The 24,469-nt window shown below is 37.9% G+C and overlaps 1 protein-coding gene across 10 annotated transcripts in view; it reads right to left on the bottom strand.

The window, feature by feature from the left end:
- The window catches only part of NKAIN2 (sodium/potassium transporting ATPase interacting 2), a 483,129-nt gene that overhangs the window by 24,560 nt on the left and 434,100 nt on the right, over positions 1–24,469 (bottom strand). The window lies entirely within an intron of this gene.

A 24,469-nucleotide genomic window follows, 5' to 3' on the forward strand; every position in this document is an offset into this window, starting at 1 on the left:
AAAGCTGGAGATGTGCTTGAGTACCATGGCAGATTGCTTATCTGAAACCATCACCTGAAAAAACATAAACATAGGTAAAAAAAAAAAGAAAAAAAGACAAGCATCACACATGCTGTGGGACAAGTACAATGTGAGTCCTCTGCTAATCCTTCCAGCAAGTTCTGTTTGATGGTTGAGACGTTACAACTACACCAGATGCAACATAACAGCATGGTTTCCTTTACACGTAGGTCTGGAAAGCTTTCCCAACTGATTTACAAACAAACTGTTTTTCATCCTTCAGCTCATCACTGAAGTTTGCATGGTAGGAATTCAAATTAATTCAGGTTGTTTCAACTCCTTGCAGAGAAAAGTGAGCTGTGCTATTGTAATGTGTTGTTCCGTATAGTTCACTTGTATAGCTACAGACTCCACTGTAGACTTCTGGAATCAGCTCTTTATGTAGATCATAATAACATCTAAAAGCAGAGACTGGGCTCTCAGTGCGTATGGTGTAAAAATCATTGTCTGTGGCACAGGGAGATAACGATCTTAATTTCAGACAAGGTAATCTCTGGGTAGGACAGTCAAAAGAGTCTAAAGTCTGAGAGAAGGTCACGTGTTGTTATGTATGCTGATTAGAGTAAATGGATTTTTTAAAATGAATCCAAGGCACTTCTACAATCCCCGGAATATTCTGGGTTCTTAAAGCCATTAACATAAAATACACATGGGAAAAAAAATAAAAAAATGTTTCCTAGTGGTTTCATAGTAGAGGCTGAGACTATGCTTAATTTACTCCAGCTCTTACGCAGATCTTTTTATTTCTTTCAGCTTTTGTTGTAGAAGGCTCTCCATACATATCATAGAATCATAAAATCACCCAGGTTGGAAAAGAACTTGAAGATCATCAAGTCCAACAGCAGCCTAACCATAGTACCTTAACTCTAACAACCCTCGGCTAAATCATATCTCTGAGCACCACATCCAAACGGCTCTTAAACACATCCAGGGATGACAATTCCTCCCTGGGAAGCCTATTCCAGTATTTGACTACCCAATCTGTAAAGAAGTGTTTCCTAACATCCAACCTAAACTTGTCCTGGCACAACTTGAGGCCATTTCCCCTCATCCTGTCATTTGTCACCAGGGAGAAGAGACTTGCCCCACTCTCACTGTAAGCAGTGAATGAATATGAATGCTAGTTTCTAGCATCTGTATGTGTGAGATACAGCTAAAGAAAAGCAGAAATAAAATTAAAAAAAAAAAAAAGCCAGTCCCAAGATTTTTCTAAAGAGATTGAGACTTGATTTGGAGACCACATTGCAGGGGTACAGATGTTGTCTACTAACTGCTTAGGCTCCTGTTGGGAGCCCTAAAGTGGCATTATAACAGAACTAAATCATTAATTTTGTCATTTATTATAAATCTACCTTATAGTGCTGCTGGGAAGATTTTACACCTGGGTAGAATGAAATATTCACTACCAGGCACTAAGAATGCAGCGTACCAAGAACAGTGGCATTCTGCTAATATCAGCGTTTCATCTCTGCTTTATTGGACTGTTCTTTCCTTTGGTTTCTTGGTTTCATGACAGGGCTAATTTAATCCACTGATTTATGCCCCACTGACTTCAATGACATTACATGAGGTTTAATCCAGCAAAGAATTAGGTCCAAAAAGGTTATTCATAAATGATTCTATTCTTGGGTGCAATCCTTGGCTTAATAGTTTCTCACTTTTTACAGACCATCACATCCAAAAAAGCTGAACAGCTGCATCTCTGCGACTGCAATGCTAGTTTTTCTTTCAATACTTTACTATCTTCTAAAACACTACAAGCTCATGTTATTAAGTAAACTTCTTTCACAAAGCACAGCAAACAAATTGTATCACAAACTGCATTTAAAACTGATCTTTTAATTGTATTCAGTCGCATCTCTTAAATGTCTAGGGAGCTCCTTTGATATGTAAGTAAATCCTACAGCATTTTATCAGATGAGCTTGCTGATTAAAAGACTGCCTTAAAGCTAGAAATTGTTCTGTTCTAAATACAAATGGAAGTTTGTTTCCCTTGAGATAATCAAAGTTTTACAATAAAGCTCCCCTTCTCCTATATCTATCCAAACCTTTGTTTGGTACAAATAATAATTGAAAAAAAATAACTTGAACACTGCATTTTTTTGGTGTGTTTTCTTCTCATTTTTCATTATTTTTTTTTCTTTTTTTTTTCTTTCTTTTCTTCTTTTTTTATTTTTATTTATTTATTTATTTATTTTTAGACCAATGTATTTATCAGTTCTGATTCAGTGGTAGACATTCAACATTAATCACCTAATTGCATTATCAACAGGCTGCCCTTACGGGAAGTGACAATTCAGATTTGAAAGTGGAGGATTTTAGTATGACTGTGCTTGATGGACTGAGCCTGAGGTGACTACAGAGATCTCTCTGGGGTGGGGAACAGGAATGTGCTGTTCCCCAGTGGACTCAGGCTTCTGATGAGTAGAACTTACTGGAGAACACAACAGAGCTCTCATGGGGAAAAGTCAGATAAAATTGCTAATGCATTCTCATAGGGACAAAGGGCTCTCTCTAAACTTGTCACCTTTGTTATGGTGTGAGATGCTTTCCTTTGACCTTGTTACTGACCTAGTAAAAACACACCACAATTCACTTATGTACAGCACTAGATATGTAAAGTAAATTGCAAACAAAAAGAATACACTTCTCCCCCAAGAGAAGATGAGAAAAAAAGACAAAAAAGAGGCTTGTCACAGCGCTTAATACATTCCTGGAAAGTCCTCAAACAGAGCAGTGCTGAATGCACTATAAGAATTATGCAGAACACAGCCTTCCTGATTCAGTATCTCAGGAGGATTTTTGTCTTTTATGAGAAGGCCGGGAATGAGTCCTTAGAGATAAAGAAGAGAAGAAGCCTGATCATTTTAAAACTAGGAAGACTATCTTAGAAACTAGTTTTCTTGCATCCTTTTCATATAAAAAAAAAATATCCCAGAACATATATTTATATATTAAGCAGGCTTTCTTTTACACATCATGTAGCAATAAAAATAAATAGATGTAATGAACAGAAGAATCCCAGACCCATCCAGATTAGGTGTCAACATCTGTCTCATTTACATTTTAATACTGTAGCATGGGCCTCCAGAGGAGAAGGAACTATTAACACTCCTGCTCATTTATACCTATAGTGATTAGAGAATTAATGTTTTTATGAATCTAATTTCCTGAAACTTTATAAAAAAAAAAAAAAATCGCTCTTTATTATTTTCCCTGATATATCCATGAATATACACTGCTTTATCTGAAAGTCATGCACAACCCATCCCAGCACAAGCTCCTCGGGTGTTGTTTGGATGGAACCTGATAACCATCTCTGTAGATGGAGTCAACTACACACTGATCTCAAAACTTTTAAAAAATCATTATTTTTCTCTCTATAAACACCTTGAGAAAACCATCATTCCTTCTGCCAAGGAACTATCAAGAAAAGCAACAGCTGAAAATTGTCAGTAATATAACAGCTTTAATAAGAGATAGCAGTGAGATTAATTACCAAATTAAGTTAGTGCATCTTATTTCATTATTATGGCTAGATGAAGCAAATGGAAAAAGCAGACTAAACATTCCCTACCTGAGCTAGCAGCGTCCTGTTACACTTAGCAAAACCTGAGTTTTCTGTGAGCGTACTTTCCAGGCTTGCCGAAAACATCAAGTGCTGTGATCAAACTTAATCAGAATCAGCATTGATCAAAATCCTGTCTTATTTTCTCTCAGCTCTTTTACAGAGATGAATTTTTTTCTTGCTCTGCAAATAGTATCAGATTTGGGAAAAAGCTATTACATATCACTGTATGATCTTCACTCTTGGTCAATGCCTTTACCACTTTTAAAGCGATATCTAGATAGATGATTATTAGGAGCTATCTTTATTAAACTGGATGCCCGAAACAAAAGAATGACAGCAAGATAGAAACAACAATTAAAAGTAGTTAAGACCTGACTAAGACAAGGTGATTAGAAGTCTCAAGATGAAGACAATGACTTGTAGCAGTTATAGAAACAGCCAGATATGGAACAGTTGACTTCACTGAATGAGAGTTCAAAATTAAGAAACACCAATTCATTACCTTTTTCTATGCAAAGCTATTACAGTATTTTCTGAAACAGCTGATGCTGAGGCACATACATTTATTTTTTATTACTAAGATTTTTGTTTTCTTTTCTTCTGAATAATGCAAACACTTTGGCTTCAAGATCTTAGTGGGAAAAAAACAATAACAACACCTCTTTAAAGCAATAACAGTATTACATAAAGTTTAATTTTGGTCCTGGAAACTTTATAGTGCTGTGGTGATACACCTATGTGCAATTTAATAATATTTCTTAATCCTACAGGAGACTGTACACACGGAACCTTTAAGGAAGCTGTATTTTGTGAGTTGCTCTGAAAGGAATGCCTCCTGTTTTATTATGTTGGCCCACAACATCAGAGGCAGATGGTGGTATGACAATAGAGGCTGTTTTCCAACCAATATTCTGTTACACTTTGCTTCCATGTGACAGATGGCAGCAGAGGGGCAGTCTGACAAAACAATGCCTGACATGAACTTAGATAGGTACATAAATATATATACACACATAAACACACACACACATTATGAAGTAACTGAAGAACTGAAGAATTACTACATAAAAAACTTCCAGCATATTGATTCCCAGAAAAACCATACTCATCTGGCAGGAAGGGTGATGTGGAAGGCTTTCTTAGTATCTGTTGAATTAAGTCACTGCCATGGGGTTGTGATGTTGACCCCAGAAAAAACTCTTTTAAGCATATTTTCATTGCTTGCAGTACTGGTGAGCAAACATTTTTAGAATTTTATATAAAATTCAAGCTATGTTATATGGGAACTGCTGGCCAGAAGTACAGTTTATTTACACTTATGTTTACCATTTCCAGAACTCTGTCATTCCTCCAAGATTAGCATCCATCATAAGAGGGCCAAGGGATAACTACTGGTACCAGATCAGATTCCTGAAAGGGAGTGTAGACTATATTGCCTCATTGTCATCATTGCACAGAATTAATGGTCTATGTTCTACCTGGAAATAATCAATCATTGGTAAAGACAAGCACCTTTCTTAGGTGCAGTAAAATTATTTTAAAAAATTAAAATGGCAATGCCAAATTGCCACCATTGCAGATCAGCAAGAAATAAAATAAAAAATAAAAAAAACCAAAACCTATAACTTTGTATCCTTTGTAATGGTCAAATTATTTTTAACCTTTCTTAGTCTGAAAGCTGCCCAAGAGATTTTTGATTCTCCCCCCCCCCCCCCCCAGGCAGATACAACAAAATATGAATCATAAATACAGATACATTTGGACACATTGGAAAAACAGAAGTATGATAAAAATTTATTCGTTTCAATCAATGCATCATAATCTTTGTTTTATCAGCTGTCTAGAAGGTACGTAGCATAAAGCCTTCCTTGATTTCTCAGTGGACTTCTCAATTTTCTGGAGATTTCCTTTTCAATAAGCATTTTAAGATCATTGTGAAGACCTGCTAGAATGCTTTTGTTTGAAATGCTGCTGGGTGCTTGAGAGCTGTTCTGTCTTGTTCAAGGCAACTGTTCCCTCAGCGTATTCCCTGGCATGTTTTTTCACCTGATGAATGGAAGAGACCACAGGGGCACTGAAAATCACAGTGCTGTGGCTTGTCAGATAAGAGCTGTGCAAGCCTTTAACAACAGCGGAAGGCAGGACATACTTACCTGTTTTGAAGCTATATTACAGATACTCAGCTTGACCTACATTTTCTGAAAGTTTAGCAAGACTTCACAGAAAATCTGACCTAAAACTTTCTGTAGATCTCTCCTACTCCTAGGTATTTCAGTCTGATTTATGCTTTTGATAACCACTCGATATTTGGCATTTTTCCACGATTTCATCTCACAGTTAGAGAGAATGATGTGCTTCTTCCTGTTTCAGACATCAAACACAACCAAAAATGTAGGGGCTTCCAGTTTGTTTGAAATAGAAGCAGGGATCCTTTATTGCTGACCTCTGTGTTAAAAGAGCTGCAGGGCACTCCTCAGATTCAGGCTCAGCAATGAAATTTACATCCTTGCGCCGGACTTCGCTGGACTCCCTCAGGAAGCTGAAGCAGGCATGTCTTGAGGGGCGAGAGGGAGCCACGGCAATCCAACCTGTGCTAATCTCCAGATTACCACTTCAAGTAGTGGTAAGGCTAGGAAACGAGGAGAAAATCCTCCACTAGCCTCATTCAGTAGATACTGGACACACCTTCAGTGCACATTGCTCAGTGCAAGTTGAAGGCAATAATATTGCTTAAGTAGAACCTAACAAGCAATTTCTTTCCTCTTTTTTGTGGAGTTGTCTCCACCATCCCTTTTCTACCTTGAGTAGGGTTAAAAATATATTTGGTTACAAATATTTGTTTATTCTATCCAAACAGGTTATGGGAAGTCTGAAAACTGAAAAGTTCCTTGCTGCTTCCTCTCTCTGTACAGCTCTACAAGCCAACTTGTCACTGTTAGAACAGAGCTCTGATTGTACAGGGGTCAACGCTGCAGTGACTGTTGCTCGCATCAAAGTGATTTGGCCATTAGAGCCGTGTAGATTTGAAAAAATCATCCCAGTTATTTTTCAAAACAAAGCCAGCTGCCTCTACATGTACAGCGACAGCAAAATAACAAAACAAAGAATGAAGCCAAAACAAAGATACAAAGCAAAAGGCTTTAAAATACATTTCACTCTGACTATTCCGTTATTAATTGAAATAGATTATTAAAACAAGAGTTTGTATGTGGGCTTTGCACTGAAGGTTTCATAGCAAGAAAACTTACTGGAAAAAACTTCAGACCTTTTTCCCTCCCTTGTCTTCTGGGAATTCATGGCAGTGGTTTAATCACCTGTCTTTGGTATCCGACTGCCTTTTGCAGCAGTAGCTTTTCCTATCATTACGTCTGTGTGTCACCTTCTACAGACATTCATAGGATTAAGGATAAGAAAAACAGTTCCTATGCTGAAGATCTAACAAAGCCACAGGCTGCTCACAGCACACCAAATGAATGCCAAGTATTTTAAATTGAACAGAATTATGAAACTGTTGGTTATCAATGCTACTCATTCTTTTGAGGGGCAGTCAGAAATATATATGTATATATTTCATGCATATATACATATATATGTATGCATTTCTGATGTCTGTATAGATTGAATGGGGGAAATATTTTGGTGGTTCAACATAACTAAATTTATGATAAATTAGTGCTTCTGCTCAGTGAAAACTTGTCCCTTCTTGTTGAGACATGCATACAGCAAGCAAGCCTCAATGATGTGACCTTGGATCTAGGAAACAGAAGTGCTACGAGTGAGGAAACAATAAGAAGGGCAGTAATATGTTGCAAACACGTTGTGTCTGTCAGTTTCTCAAGACTGTGGCCCACCATGAAAACAGCATAGAAGTTCACCAGGGACACACAGATAATTTACTCTGGTTCATCACCATGTTAGAACAGTGTTGTCTCATAGACAGCAAAAGCCAGAACATTTTATTAGAGAGCTTTTACTGGAAAGACTGACTCTCTGACACTATTCATTTTCCCTGTGATGATCTATTGTTTATTTGAAGACTCTGAAAGTGGCTGCAGGCTCAGGAAGCTTCATGCCAACTTCAGCTCTACCTTGGCTTCATGGTGCTGGCCACAGCATAACAGCCTAATGATGCTCTGGTCAGAGAGTTTCTGTGTTGGCCAGTGATGGCACTGCTGAGAAGGCAGAGTGATGTATGGTATGCAAAGTGCTCTGCTCAGCTGAAGCAGCTCTTCAGCAGCCTCAGCAGTCAAGTTAACTATTTTAACTTACAAAAAGAAAGGCAAATACTGCATATATTGTCATTCATTGCAAATGCTCTAGATAGTGTGATCTAGATGAAAATTTAAGTGATTTAAGTGATAAAACCTGAACAGTGATTGACTGTTAAAACACAATAATCATTCAAAAACCAAGTGGGAAACGTGGACCAGCAGTAGAGGAATAGACAGATCTCTTTGGCAGCACCATCAGCAGCACAGCAGCCAGGAAGGTGGTTAAATCAGAGGGAGACTTCTGCCTTACAGAGATCAGACAGGCAAAGTAGTACAAACATATCTTACCCAAATAGCTCCCTCAAGCCTTATGCTCTGGCATAAGGAATTAGAAGTATCTCAGTGAAAGAATAAAGCAGCCTACATAGTGGGACTCCACATCACTGCATCCACCTAGGATCTATACATTCAGCAAATGCACTGCTTAGTGCAAACATTTTGCTTTAGATGCACAATATAACAGCATCAAGTGTCGGGGGGGCTTCAAGGTCAATAATACCTCTTCCTGTGGCATCTAATGTTTAAAGTAACTGAACTCAGCTCAAGTTTCAGTACTATTTTTCCCTCACAGCATTAGCCTACTGCAGGCTTTTTCCACCTTTGTAATCTGTAATAAAAGATATTTCAGTTCTACCTTTTCCATTCAGCAAAATCAGCTAAGCAGGCTTCAAAAAGCAAAAAGCTAAAGTGCTTTCTGAAACCTTCCCTGCAAAAGGAGAACCACTGGAGAGTTTAAAGGAGTATGATGCAGTATAACAGCATGCAGCCTAGACTGGTATGAAAAAAGTTGACCCTCTAAGAGCCTCCAAACGGAAGGACAATTTGAATGCCATTGCCAAAGGAACCTTTTCCTTGACAGTCCTCCTGGTGAAGGGCAGGGAATCACTTCCTTGTTTATTCAGCATGAAAAATGGCAACCTCTTTGGCACAAATGAAACAGTTATAGTAAAGGTCCCAGTCACAGCCTGGGGGAGAAGATGATTCATGAATAAATTTTGTAGTATGCATGACCAAAAAAAGGTGATCCTTTTAGCTGAAGATTCCAGTAACATCATATCACATTAAGCATTTTGGGGGAATGATGAATTATAAAGAGAGAACATTCTCGGAAAGGCCGTGTCCTTAGAGTCTGTGCCTCATTGCAGAGAGTTAAGTGGATGAGTTATATCTGACAGTTTATGAACCTTGTTAATATAATGCAGTACCTGGGAGTGTGCCAGCTACAGTGATCAAGGAAGTCTAAATTAGACCTCTGCCATCGACAGACATCAGCTACCTGTTTAAAACTAAATGTTTTATCTGAACCAGTCACTTTCCTCATTATCCTCTAAAGCACTGATCTTCAGCTTGAAGCTCTGTTGCTCCATGTGGTTCACAGTAGCCAGCACACATCTCTTCCCTAAGTCTCAGTAAGAGTCTATTTAACATGCTGATAAAGAAGCTGCCCTGGTAGGAAGAGCACAAGTGACAGCAGTAATTTGACATATTAGTCTCTCATATAAAAAAAAAAGAAAGGAGTGCTGTGGGTTTTTTAACCTATAAGTGTAAAGGCCACAGCTCTATCACCTACTCCAAACACAGGTAACTTGGGACCAGGATGACCTTTGGCAACCTACCCAGCAGCAGATTGGGATGCCTCAGCCCCTGCAAAAGTGCTTAGGGAAAAGTGAGGGTGTTTTCTGCACCAGAAGAGAAGGACAGTCTCCACCCAGCCTGCACACTGGCAGTGGTCTGCTGAAAAAGGCCATAGTACTTTTCCTTCAGCTCTAGCAGCAGCACATGCAGTAGCCAACATGCTGGCACAACATCTAATACTAATAGTCTCGTGTGGGTTGGAAGGGACCTTAGAGATCATCGAGTCCAACTCCCAGGATTCGAGCCTCTGTGCTGAAGAGCAGCACTTCTACCACTTGCACCACAAGTTCGAACCCCAGACCCTGGTGTTGCAAGGCGGCATTCCTACCACTTGTGCCACCAGGGCACACATCTGTGCTCCTTCTTTGTCAATGAAAATGTTCTTTCTTTCTCCTTGGTCCTAGAACTTCCCAACTTTGTGACACAGAGTAGTAGCGTTCCCTAGCACAAAACCCAAAATAGAGCAGTGGTTCCTTTTTCCTTTCTGAGTTCCATTTACAAAATGTGTAAAAACAATGTGATAAAGCCAATATCTCAACGGCACTGTAAGGTATCATTCATCTTTATAACTTCTGCTTTGATTTTTTTGACAGAAAACATTAAAAATGCTACAGGTGTGTATTTTATTTTACATTTATTATTAGAGTGCTTTGTGAAGAATAACAGTGATGTCTAAGTTTCTTATATTTAATACTTTTTTATATTGAAATATTTATGTACTCCAGCTGCCTATATTGTCATACATTATATGATATCTTTAGTTCTCATATAATAGAACCTTAGTACATAGAGATTTGGTGTTACTAACTTGAACAGATTCACTACATCGTTGAAAAATGAAAGACAGAATTATAACCTTTGAAGTGTCAGAGAAGAAATGGTTCTTAGATGTTTGGTGCTCCTTCACCTACAATCCAGTGCCAAAAGTGAAAATCATGGCCTTGTTTCACCTGGTTTTATTGCCTTGGCAGAATAAACAGGAGGATACTTTAGTTGGCAAAACATAAGAGAACACAATATGACCCTGTGCAACGAAGTCCAGCTCACACAGCCATCTTTGAAGACAGCCAAGCTGTGTAAAAACACAAAGAATTGTATAAAACCAAACTGCATCATAACTCCTGAGAAATCTCCTTTAGTTTCTTATATATCCATAGAAAACTGACAAAGTTAATGTTTTTTAAAAGCTATTATATGTATAATAACTGAATTACACCATTTATAAATACTACCAACACAGCTCAATCTTCAGTTTCAGAGTTTTCATATAAAATGTTTATGATTCAGATCATTTTCAAGTATCCAGTTACATGATGCTAGTTATCAGCAAAGACATAACTACTAGGAAATATAAGAAAAGTGCTCCCCAAAATGAAAAATATTAATTGCAAGATAGTGTACTGGATAACTGATTAGAGAGAAATTAAACAGTACCTAAAGGCATTAGGAGTGTTCTCAGAGGAACAAGAAACATTGCCAGCAGACAAAGAGAAAGAGATCAGGTGCTCAGGTGCACACAAACATACTGAACTGCCCTTCATTTTTCATTGGTGCCTTAATGGTAAAGCATATGCAAATAAGAGAATAGTGGATTAGGACATACGCCCATCTAAGAGACGTTTAGTGCATGTTCTGTATCATTGGACACCTTCCATTGTCTACCAATATGCAAGGAACACTCCTCTTTGGACTTGTCCCTAGATAGTTTAGTCAAGCAAGAAGACATTCTGCTTCATCAAAAGTCATGCCAGAAGATTAATTTAATTACTTGAAAAGATTACATGATTGTCAGGTTGACAGCTAAGGATTACATCAGTACTGAATTATAATTATTTCTGAAACCATCCTACATTAAAGTATACACAAAACTAGGTAGCATAATGGAAAATGCAGCAATAATAGTAGAGAAAAAAGTCCTAGGCCACAAGGATATGCTCAAATACAGCACCCATAAGCACAAGAAACAAAAGGGAAAAAAAAAAATCCACTTACCCTTAGAAGACATCAAGTAAGTAGGAAACTCAAAGAAAACACCCTTGCCTCCAGTGCCAATCCTTAAATAAGATCTGGGAAGGCATGGATCCTGTTTCAACCTCTTCTTGTCACTCAGGTAATATTGCATGCACCTGGTTCCCCTAGGTTAGCTCCGCCTTCTCAGCAGGTGCTAAATCACTGCTTCAAGGTGTGACTTCACATTTCCACTATATTTACCAACAAGCTGCACTCCTGGTATCATCATTTCTTTTGCCACTGTGGGGCCTGTTTTTCTATGTAACTTGTGAAGATAGCAAATAACAAAAAACTCCTCTTCCCCCCCCCCCCTCCCCTCCAAAAAAAAAAAAAAAAAATTAAAAAAATCAACCAACCAATCAAACAAAAAAAAAATAATTATTTTAGTAATCTGGAATGTAATAAATCCAATAAAGTATCATTCTCAAATTCCTTGGAAGTACAAGATAAACTTGGAGACATCTCTCTGTTAAGAGGAGTGAAGGCAGGATCTGACAAAAAGCTGTTGATATGTATGGAAAAGCCTTGCTCTGAGCTGCAGAACACCGCTTTCCAGCTACTTTCTGTCTTCCACAATGATAAAGATGACAACTGAAATAAACATGTACATACATTTCCTGCTGATATGAATCACTATGAAAAGTTATTAGTCCTATAGTCCGCATTTACAGAAACCTAGTGACGCTTTTTTACCAAACCCTACTATTTGATTTATAAAGCAAATTTAAAAATTTCTTCTATGTTTATATCTTCACAAGTGAAAATAAATCACATGTAGCACACAAATATTTTTCTGAAGTAAATCTGACTTAGAAGCCCATTTTAAAACTGACAAAGGATTTTGAAGCTTATTAATGACCATTAGACATAGTATGTGAATTACCCTTGAGAGTGAGATTTTGGATCTTTCAACAAACTTCAACTTTTATAAACATTAGATACATATTTCATTTTAAACTAGGCACTGATTTTAGCCTACTTGATAGAAGAGAATGCAAAGTGATAGCTGTATTTTATAAAAAACAAACTCAAGAAACTTTCAGTTCAATCATAAAGTTCTTGATAATTCCCACTAATCAGGTAGGTGAATAGACCATCGAACTCTTCACTACAGAGGTAAACAATTGCTTCTTAATAGCTCCATTCTTATTATGCTTTATTACTCTGTTAAATGTCACGCATATCATAGGTAAGGTTGTTGTAACTGAAGATATGCATTAGTACATTGTTTGATCTAAGATTCAAAATGAAATACCTTATCTTTGTAAGGCTCTTGTTACAGACAAATTCTAGACATGGTATTAGTGGATAATAAATCATAAATCTGAAAATAATGCAAGTGTGCAGCAGGTGTAATATATTTGATATGCAAGTCCACTGGATGGGCAGAGACACTGCAGAATAAATTTGCAGTTAGAGGAAAAGCAAATTGAATCTGAAAAAAGCATATTATGGCAAGACAAATGACGAGCATTTAGAGTATCGAAACATTTAGCAAACAGGGACTGGAGTGACAGCAGGCCTTATTATAGATAAAATATACCTTTTGCAAAGTTTGACATATGGATGCACTACCCAAATAAAGTAGATTCTTTGCTTGAATGTCTACAAACCAGAACTGATCTTGGTCCAATGAGAATGTCTGTATTTGCAAAAAATCTGAAGCAGATCAGATACATTAATAATACTGAATAAACAGGTTAAAATTAAAGATGAATATATAAACAGACTCCACACACAGAATTTGCTGGAGAAAAATCCTAATATTTTCAGAGGTGCTACAGGTTGTGTCTAAATGACCAGTTTGACTAAGCTCCTGTCATCTTGAGGTCTTGGTTCATTCTCTTAAGTGGCTGATGCTTTGCGTGAAGAAGCACAGGCTTCTGTTCACATTTTCAGGGGCTTGCTGTTCCCCTGCAGCAAATTTGTAAATGCAGGTGGCTGCTTCTGTGCCCAGAAAGACTGAATGCTCATGAATTTCTTGTGAAAAGTTTGCAAAACTGCTACCAAATCCATAATTCCATGCAAGGGGTTTAATATGTGCTGGATGAGCAGGTACTTGTCCCTGAATTTCACAGTAATCTTCAGCCTGCAGTAAACACAGGAAAGACATGGAGGTACAGGAGCAGGTCCAGAGAAGGGCAACGAGGCTCATGAAGGGCTTGGAGAATCAATCCTATGAGGAGAGGCTAAGGAAGCTGGGGCTGTTTCATCTACAGAAAAGGAGGCTGAGGGGAGACCTTATCACCCTCTTCCAGTACCTGAAAAGTACTTACAGTGAGATTGGGGCAAGTCTCTTCTCACTGGTGACAAGTGACAGGATGAGGGGAAATGGCCTCAAGTTGTGCCAGGGCAAGTTTAGGTTGGATATTAGGAAATGCTTCTTTACAGTTAAGTACTGGAATAGGCTCCCCAGGGAGGTGGAGCCATCCCTGGATGTGTTTAAGAGCCGTTTGGATGTGGTGCTCAGGGATATGATTTAGCAGAGGGTTTTTAGAGTTAGGGTACTATGGTTAGGCTATCGTTGGCCTTGATGATCTTCAAGGTCTTTTCCAACCTGGATAATTCTATGATTCTATGATTCTAATTTATCCATGAAGGAAGAGCTTAAGACTGGGCAGCAAAGAAATGTGAAATTTCAATTGTATTCAGACATGTTAATTGGATGACCTATGAAGATACCTATTTTACGTGAAGGATGGCAATTAGCAAAAAGCTTTCTTTGGGATCCTTGCATTCCTCATCTTGATCATTTGGTCAAGCCATTTTATTCACCCTCAAAATAGAGGATCCCATTCATCTTCTGATTTGAATTTGACAGAGTCATCCTAACAATCCCATGTACTTTTTACAAGTTCCTCTTAGCTTTACTTTTAGGTTATTATATTTCTGTACCAATAACAATGGTCCCTGTGATAGTATTTTTTTGTCTTTGTTCTTATATTGATTTACTTGATCTTGAGGTCTGACTGAGTCCAGTAACAATGAAGACAACTTCATTGTCCTTGCTGCTAACTCACTCGGGGACAGTGTTTCAGTATTGAGGTTCTTCCTTGATAACAGTTTAGGATCCATATCTGCAACTTTCAAATGCACAGTTTCCCTGTCTATGACTTCTTCACACTGATCTTGCTTCTCAAAGTTTTTATACTCAAATTTATCCATTGTATTCTGAAGACCATCTGTCCTGTTTCGTGCTATCAAGAAGCAAAAAATCAGGTCAAGGCATGTCTATTATCTATTGACTTTCTGTGCCATTTCCAACAACTCATTTTTTACTGCGGATAACCACTATATCACATATGGAAAGATGTAACCTAATCATAATTGTAATGTAATGTTGAATCACCATCAGCATTTTCTGTAAACATTAACATAACATATTGTTTGAATGTACTGATTTTGATGTGCATACCTACTTTGAAATATTTTCCAGTTACATATTGTTTATCATTAACTATATACTTGCAAAACCAGCAAGATAATACAAAGGGAATCTCTGTGCTTTGAGAGGGATTCATGCAATACCAATGTATGGATGTTTATTATAAGAGATAATATTCTTTATAGCTTCTCCCTTCTTTGTGACACAGAAGATCGGTTATGACAGAAAAGTCAGACCTCGGTTTTGCCCTCAAGTTTTATTTGCTCAGCAGCTTCTGGAAATTTTCATCTCCAGAATCATGAAAATAATTAATGACATAAATTATAATTTTCTTCCTTTTTCTCCATGAATATGAAAACAAATGTTCACCAAGTTTCTCCAAGTATCTCAAGTGAAAAAAATCTTCCCACCTACTTTAGACATCTAAATTATCTAAATCAGGGCTGAATCACTCTAGAATTCACTGTGTTTTCTCTTAGCTAAGGAATAAGTTCCTTTCTGCTTAGTTTAGACTAGCTACAAAGTTTCAGATAGCTGATGTTTGGTGATTTGAGGTGAATCTTTATCTAGAGCAATGTAAGAAGGCTAAGAGAAAGTTTATGAAAATGACTGGAAGTCTGGAGAATATAAGCAGCTCACAAATCGGGATGAGATTAAGCACGTTACCTAAGCAAAGGAGATTAAACTTCACCACAAACTACAAAAAGAGGAAGTAAACTTGCAAATGACAGGACACTGCATTTTATTGGACATATGTATTGTAAACCTCTGGACTAGAAGCTAAAATTTAGGCATGGAAGAGACTAAATTTAAATAAGGATTCTGGTGAATTTTCCATTGCATGTCATTTAAAATCAAGATTAAATGCATTTTTAATTTTATTTCGAACAGCAATTAGTTCAGAGAACCTCTATGGCCTGTAGGAGGTCAGACTAGGTAATTATGCATTTTGTTATGGCTTCGTGATTTGTAACTCTAAGATGGTTGATATGCAACATTTTTATTAAATAGTAGTGCTTGTGAAAGAAATCAATTCTACAAATGGAGAAAGTAAGCACTTTGCTTTCGTGGAAAAGTCACAGAGAATCTTCCAGCAACAGTATAGAATTTACTATTCGTATCTAGCTCACCCTGGTACAGTGGAGTACAATTACATTCAACAGTATTATGATTTCTTTCACTGTTTCCTTCATGAGTAAATTACCTTCAATTTGCACATGCAATAATGATTAGTATGGTACCTATTACACCATTATTACCTCACCTAATTCACTACATATGTAATTTGCATTGCTATTTATATAAGCGCTAGCTTAAATCCAGTGAATCCTGGAAGAGAAGTAACCAGCTTACTCCAGATCTTAGTTTAGCATTTAACACAGAAATATGAAGAAAGAAGGCACATCTCAAACGCTTCAAACATTATATCAGGAATTGCATCTCCTGATGCAATATATACACCTTTGAAACAAAATACATAGAATTTTAAGAATGTAAAGAGCATTTGGGAATAGGGTAAAAGCAAGAAAAGAGAACACGTCACATGTCACCTTGACTCCTTTCTCTTCTTCCTTTTCCTTTCACTTTTAGTTTTTTTTTTTTTTCCTGACTCTTCTATTCTGGAGAATGTTGTGAAGTCATAAGAAATGTGCAAAGAGACAAAATTTCAAAATAAGCACTGTGCTACTGGCAGGAGGTTGCCTGAGGCAAACACAGCTCATGTCTGCAGATCACCACCCAGCCATGAATCCAGTCACTCGCTTTTGTGAAATGATCAGGTGTAGGCACTAGAGACTGTGAGAAAACTGAGGCTGCACACCACAGGTAGGGAGTATCAGCATGTAGCCTTCATGGAACATATTAAAAGAAGTGAACTATAGAGATAGCAATGACAGGAAACTGTACACTGACATAAATCAAAGGTCTTATGGAATACGGACACACTAATGAAGCAGAGGCACTGTGCTGCCTAAAGAACTGGAAATACTTTATCTTCATAAAACAGAGTACATTCACAGGACTCAGGTAATTAATGATGCAGGGAGAGATACTTTGACTACGTCTACACTGCTAAAAAGGAAAGGGCCAAGGGCCAATCTCTGGTTTCAAGGCCAAATCATGTAGACTGCCTATTGCCCATACTGCTTGGGCACATCTCCAGTGCAAGGATAGCGTGAAGACTGCAGTACTTCACTGAACCCCCTATCAGCCCCTATCCACTGGGTTTTACTGCTTCCAAGGCACTGCTGTCTTCTCTCCTCACTTTTTTACAGTTCAAAGTGTCTGAAACAACGAGGGCTGTGTCACTGCCCAGCAGAGAGAATCTCTCTGTTCTAGTACACTGTTGCTGTACCATAAAAGCTATGCCACATCATACTCATCTAATATTTTCCTCACAGTGAAGGTGACAAGGCAGAGAAGAGACAGTAGAAAACATTTTTGTTTGACACTGATATCCGCATAGAGACATCCCCTTGATTTTGTCTTTAACTCTGCAAACTGCTCCTGGACATAAAACTCAGAATGGATTATGTTTCTTGATTAGGGCCTGAGGGGTTACATAAGGGTAGGAAACACCTGGGACAACACTGGGAACCTCTGTAAGCCTGAGGCAGATAAATGTTGTGCAGACTCACCCATTTAACTTCTCATAAAAGTTCTCAGAAAAGAATGATATGCTAAAATGTTAGCATGACCTACAGCATGTTGGGTGAAAATGCTTGTGGGAGTGCAGCAAAATATAAGTATGTAAATTAGCAACAGCCCAGTGCTTGAATTTCTCACTGGACCTCTCTTATTATGAAGATAGAAGTAACCTCTGAGGATGCCCCCTTTTTAGGCCTTTCCACAGCTATGATCCAAAGAGTTGCTGCTATACTCAAAACACACAGTTAAAGTGATTATTATTCTGCAAACCTCCAGACTTAAAGTAGTGTTTACTTCCCACAGACAACCTTGGTGAGATTAAAGGCCTACTGAATATTAACAATATGATTACAAATAATTGCTGTTCAACTTGGACCAGTCTGACAGATGAAGTGCTGTTTCCCTTAGCATTTTTTCTACTGGCCATGTTTAAGGTTTGCCTTTCATCTGTAGGAGAATGCACTCTTTCTTTCAGTTGGAAGATAGCATTTACATCCATCTAGTTGTGAGAGTTGTTCATTTCTATGGTGCATAAAACAGATAGTACTTCTTATTAACCCCAGCGTCTCCTCTGCTTCTTTCTTACAGAGATTATAAGACCATTCCATTCGGGTAACCCTCCCCATCTTTTCCACCTACCTTTAAACTGGGATGAAAACTGGCAAAACTACTTGCTATTTTAGTTCTGTTTAAAAGTTCTTCCGCACATGCACCAGTGAGTGCACACATACAAATGAGACAGAACCTGATGCAAAGGGACAGGCCGCACTTGTTGCTCCATTCTTCCAGTTTACAATTTCTACTTACAGGAAATATATTTTCCTCTTCAGACTAACCACAGTGAAAAAGATTTTATGGGAAATGCAGTCTGACAACATTTGATGATCGCTCTTTAAAGGCTCTGGTACAACAATACTGAAAATTAATGTCATTTGGGGTTTATGTCCAGCTGTAGTTTAATACCTATTTAAATAAATACTAAAGTCAAAGAAAGCTCAGTAGGGACACCTGCATCAAGAAGAATGCTTCCTGTTGTTCCTTCTTAATCTTTCTGACCTCACTACAAGAAGGAAAAAGAAAAAAAAAAAAAAAAAAAAAAAAAAGGATGTGACATAAGTATTTTATGTCACTGAAGGAGTGTACTACAGATTAACTATAGTAAAACCAGCCTAGTACAACCTGGTCTGTACATAGCATTATTTATCAGTTTCTCTATCAGAACTGATGGATCTGAACTGTCATTCTTTGAAATTTTTCTCCCCTGTCTATGTAAACCAAAGCATTTATGAGGTTACAGAGCATGTTAGGTAACTTTATTATGTCTCTTTTCCTGTGGAGAATGTGAAATACAGCAAGATGAAATGGTTGACCAGAAGTTCACTGAGTCACCCTGTTCTGAATGGGATTTAGGAGTACAGGCTCTAATCCTGGTTTAGTAACTGAATTTCTGTGTAATTTCTGGTAGAAATAAAATTTACCTCCCAGACAACACTTAATTCATCAAACCAGGAGGAAAAGAAACTCTTCTCAGAAGAAACTTGCAACTTAAACAAATGCTTCAGCAGATGTATGTATCCACTGTTTGACCAAGACACTTTCCACGCACACCCCCAAATCTGCAGCAGCTATTTCTCATGCAGGTTTAAGCTTCCAGCACTAACCTTCACCAATACTTTTATTAGCCCACACACAGTTCTCCTGATAATATCACAGGGTTAAGGCTTCAGTCATCACAGTCCCTACACTCTCTGTGTTATCTTTGTTCTATAACCAGCATTTCCAGGACAAAGGAAAAAAAAAAACAACAACAACAAAAAAAAAAAACAGTCACTTTTCTGTCCTGTTAATAACTGTTTTTTTCCCCCCAGTCCCATTCTTCTCACATTCTGATACTCTTTCCTGATAAATCTTATATCCTATAGGTGTATCAACTTCATTTCTGCTCTTAAAGGCATCATACTAAGTCTATGTACTAAAATAAACATATTTAAAAAAGCACTTGGCTTAATTTTAAAACACCTACGCAGCAGCCTGAACAGTTTTTTTGTTTTTTTTTTTTCACCTTGTCTCAAGGCATCACAGGCATTTTCCTGGCAGTCTTACATATTTAGGTTTCTTCCTCATTTTGTGCTAAGCTGTTGTTTGATAAGGTTCAGCTGGGGAAATTCATTCCTCCCAGGACCCAGTCAGGTTTTTACATCAATTAAGCTAATTGACAGAAGGTTTAACACATTTCTTAATTATGACTGCAAATCCATTCTTGGAAAAAACCCCAAAGCACAGGAGAGAGAAAAAAAAAAAAAAAAAGAAGAGAGAGAGAGAGAGAGAGAGAAACAAACCTTTTTATAGTAAAATAATATTGGAAACATTTAAGGTAAAACTCCAGGAAAATGTTTACTACCAAATTTCTACCTCACTATGGCTGAAATTGCTCTCTCTCAGTAGGAAAATCTATGCCACATGAATATGATCACCTTAGGTACAATTATTAAAAGACAAATAATCAGAGAGTAGGAGAGAGTAAAGTCATATATGATGCCAGATAACCAATAACCAACTATCAATCTAGTACATACATACACAGTAGTTTGATATATAGCTATCATATAAACTTCCTATTCTCAGTCCTCCAGTTTCTCTGTCATTCAGCCTTTGTTTCTTTGTGCTCTGTGATGCTGTTTTAAGGCGACAATAAAAGACAGTTCAATACTCTTTAAAATAACATGCAGTCATGAAATATCTTCAGAAAAGAAACCCCTAGGGGAGATATTTAACCTCAGTCTTTGCTAGTGTTTCCGAACATCTGGTCACCCTACTTGATAAACACGCTAGCGGTGTTAGGGTTTTTTGAATGTCTGTGCTGATAAAAACAAACAGGTTAGTGAATAAGAGCCCTTAGGGAGAAAATGTTTAAAGCAGTACAGAAGAACTAAATACATAAATCCACTGGACATATTTTCCGTGTAGTACATTAGAAATCAACACTCTATTATTTAACATGGCTCCAGTGGAGTTGGAATCAGTGTTAAACTGCAGCAATACTTTAAATAACTGCAGTATGTTACAGTTTTTGCGTAATGTGTGAATACCAGGGAAGAAGGCCACGGCATTTTTAAATGCATATGGTGATCTCAATCCATTTGTCAAAATGCCATTTCTCTTTCTAGCAATAACCTGATACCATGGTCTCCTCTCTTTAGCGTGTGTAGCATGTTCCATATCTTTATTGTTGACAGCTTTTCCCCATGACTTCCCTTAAAGATGTCACAGGAAGCATTTCTTTCCTTTCAAGCTCTTAATTTTGAATACTGACAAAGAGGAATTTTTTTTTCCTTCAGAATTAAAGCCCAACACAGCAATGTCTAATTTAGGGTACAATATGACCTTTCTGTTGCTCCTCGCAGGTCTTCTAGTTTGACTGTGAATTGTCTTCGGGAGGGAACAAACAGGGGGCACTGTGCTTTGCTCCCTGTTAGCCAAGGATGCCTTAGGGGTTTCCAGGATGGCATAAACCAAGAGAGGGGCTGTGGGCTCTGCATACACCATGTTGGCTTTGGTCTAGACTCATTCAGTGCAATTGCATCTGCAGAGAGCTACAGCTCCTCTTTAAATTTCCAGTAGAAATACCTTCTCTCTGTGATGACAGGAAATCTCCCTCATGCAGAGCCTGCTGAATGACAAAACAGCCCTTTCACAACTCTTCTCTGTATTGGTTCCAGTCCAGATACTTGTTTGCTTTTTTTCGCCTTAGCAGTTCTAATTTTTCTGATCCTCAGCACATGTTTTCTTCAGCAGAAAGGCACTATTTTCTCCTAGACCAAGTGTGTTAACTTTTGGAGACTGACAAGAAGGAAGGAAAGAGTGGAGGGGGATGGTAGTAGCAACTCTGTTCCTTGTGTGACTGTAAATACTTTTCTTTCTGTTTCATTGCAAACAGAAATGCAAAGCAGCGCTGAGGCCAAAGAGGAGTATGGGAAGGAAGGGGCAGGGCTGCAAATTGGAATATGCTTCATTCATTTTCATCTATTGGCTTGATCTTCCCTTTTCCTGGAGTGCTACTTCTATATCTTCAACTCACAGAACATTATATATTCAAAGAACGAATACAAGCATAATACAGAGTCTGTCTTTGATTGTGGTCTCTATTCATCCCCCATCATCCTGGCTCCACAGTAAAGATGAGTTATGGGAGACAGAAGCTGGACAGAAATAGGCTTACTATGATTATGCTCCATGTATCTTCGCTCCAGTACTTTCCAGGTCCCAGTGCTGTCTGACTTGGAGAATTACTCTGAGTACAAGAATTGTGCGTATATATGAAAGCCAACAGTGGGAGACAGGAGTAGGTTCCTAGTGTAGTAGTACTGGGAGTATGGGGCCAACCTAAGAAAAAGCCAGGTAATCACTGTGCTAAACGTTTCTCATGAGGTTATGTAATATTACTGCTCTGATGTACACATAAATTTCCTTCTTTGTTGTCAGATGGGCATATACATGCAGAATTGCTTCCTGGATCAGGTCCACCTCTCAAACTTGTCATCCACTTGGAGTTGGAACTACAATATTTGATAAGTGCGAGCAGTATGTCTACTGTCTCTCACAATTTCAGGTTATTCACCTCTACCTATGCTGTTTCAGATGTTTTGCAGGAGGAGGCAAAGAAAGTCTTAAAAAGCTCTCCTGATGATAATTTGTTTGCCCTACTTTATCTACTCTGCTTCTGTATTTAGCAGAGAAGCACTGCGCTTCCTCTATATAGGCTGCTATAAAATTAATGCTTCCTATTTATTTCCAAGGAAACTACAATACGAAGACACAAAGATCACAATAGGACTTTTTGATAGAGAAAATTATCTGCTACAAAACATTATTCTTTGACAAGGTCACCACCATTAGCTCTTCATTTTCACCAGCTCTAAACAAGAGCCTTCATGCTGCGCTCGTAAAAATAAGCACCACTGAAGGTGACTCACTGTTGTCAGCATTACTGAAATACACCACCCACCATCTCATTGTGATCACATCCACTGCATATTCTCCACCAACATTCAGCAAGTGTCGATGAATGTCAGTGGGTGCCATTTTTTCTATGTGTCTTTGTTTTATATGCTCTTTCACGTCGGACATCATTTTGTCAGACTGCCCCTCTGCTTCCATCAGCTGCATGGCAATAAATGTAATGAGATTGATGGGAAGGTTCAAACTCTACTGCCATACCACCAACATCTGTCTCTGATGTTGTGGGCCAACACAATAAAATAGGAGGCATTACTTCCAGAGCAGCCCTCATATATCTTTTTCGCTGCAATTCAAACATAAGAACTACAATAATTAATGAAAAGTTTATTCACTAACCTTTCCAGTGTTCACTTATGAAACATGAATTTTCTAAGCAAGTGGGATGGGGGAGTCCTGGGTTCTAGTCTTGGTCTGAAGAAAAATGCTGTGACAGGCATTGGGTGTAATCCTGGACTCTAGCTGGGTTCAGGCTCATGACTTGTGGTTCAGACATAGCTACCTTCATGCTCATTGCAGTCTTCTTGCATTCACCTTTACTAAGTACTGGAATTGCGAAGTAAGAAAAAAGCACACCAGCATTCTTTCTTTGCAGTATCAGTTTTCAGCCCATACATTTGCTCCTCAGCAGTGCAGCTCTCAGGAAACATAGAATAGGCACTATGGAGTCATTAGATGGTGAAAACCATGTTTCACAGTCAGGCATCAGCTGCAGTTAACTGTAAAATCAGAGGCTTGGAGTGTAGAGCCTAAATACAGATATCAAATTGCTCAATGGCAGCTAGACTGATACTTCTGAGCAAAACAAAATTATTAGATGGTAATGGAAGTCTACTGCAATAAGCTCAGAAGAATGCAGGCTCTGGGCACTCATAGGGTTAGATATTAGTCGAGCAAAGGCATGAAATAGTTAATCACGCTGTCTAGCTAATGACATCTAACCTATGCACTGAATCACACCAGAACCTTCTCTACAATATCTGTACAGACATTTTAAATTCTGGTTGTATTATCTTTTGGAAGCTTAGTAGGAAACACTTCAGTTTATGCTTTTAAATGGATGACGTTTATAAGCTGCTCTAAGATTAAAGGCACAGCAAAAGACTGACTGTTCATCTGAGTGTCTCTATGACTGTTCTCCCATGTCAGTTCTGTATACCCAGCAGAAAGATCAGTGACAATTCAGCTTTATGTCATGTTTATTATTTCTGTGAATTGGTTTCAGGTATTTTAGTGCTAAAATGATCTTATGAGATTCCATCAATGGATGGTGTCATTGTTCTAGTAAGAACAGCAAAAATTGCTAGCTATGTTAGAAAGAGTATTGGAGTGTAGCAACATCTTCATTCTTATGGTTTCTTTGCTGAAGAATAGAGATTCAAACTGATTAAAACCATTGGCTAATGTGTGGGAAGCTCAATGAATTTGTTTCAGTTAATTATTTTCTAAGAATACTTTATATTATTTTCCAAAGTCAGTGCTTTGATTTCAATAATAAAATAAAATTATGAACAAAACAAAATCTTTTCCTTTCCTTTCTCTTCGCTTTGAAAATTCATGCAGTACAGAATGTGCTGCATCAGACTTAATCTTGAGCTATTCTTTTAAATTCTCTTCTGTAGATGGTGAGAATCCTGGGACAAACCCCTGACTCTGTTTTATTGAAAGTTCTACAGCACATTGCCGCTACTTCTAAATACCAGTGATTATTAATGTATCTGAAAATAAAGCAATATTTGTATACTTATGTTGGATTTGGCAAAATTACTATTCAAGGTCTAATAAAAGAGTTCATACAAAACTATTTTTCAGCACAGTTGTAGTCTGAATTTGCAACTGACATTTCTTATTCAGGGAGACATAATTTGTCTGCAA

The sequence above is a fragment of the Coturnix japonica genome, chromosome 3, assembly GCF_054131305.1.
Source record: "Coturnix japonica strain WE chromosome 3, WE-NBRP24, whole genome shotgun sequence".
Taxonomy (NCBI): domain Eukaryota; kingdom Metazoa; phylum Chordata; class Aves; order Galliformes; family Phasianidae; genus Coturnix; species Coturnix japonica.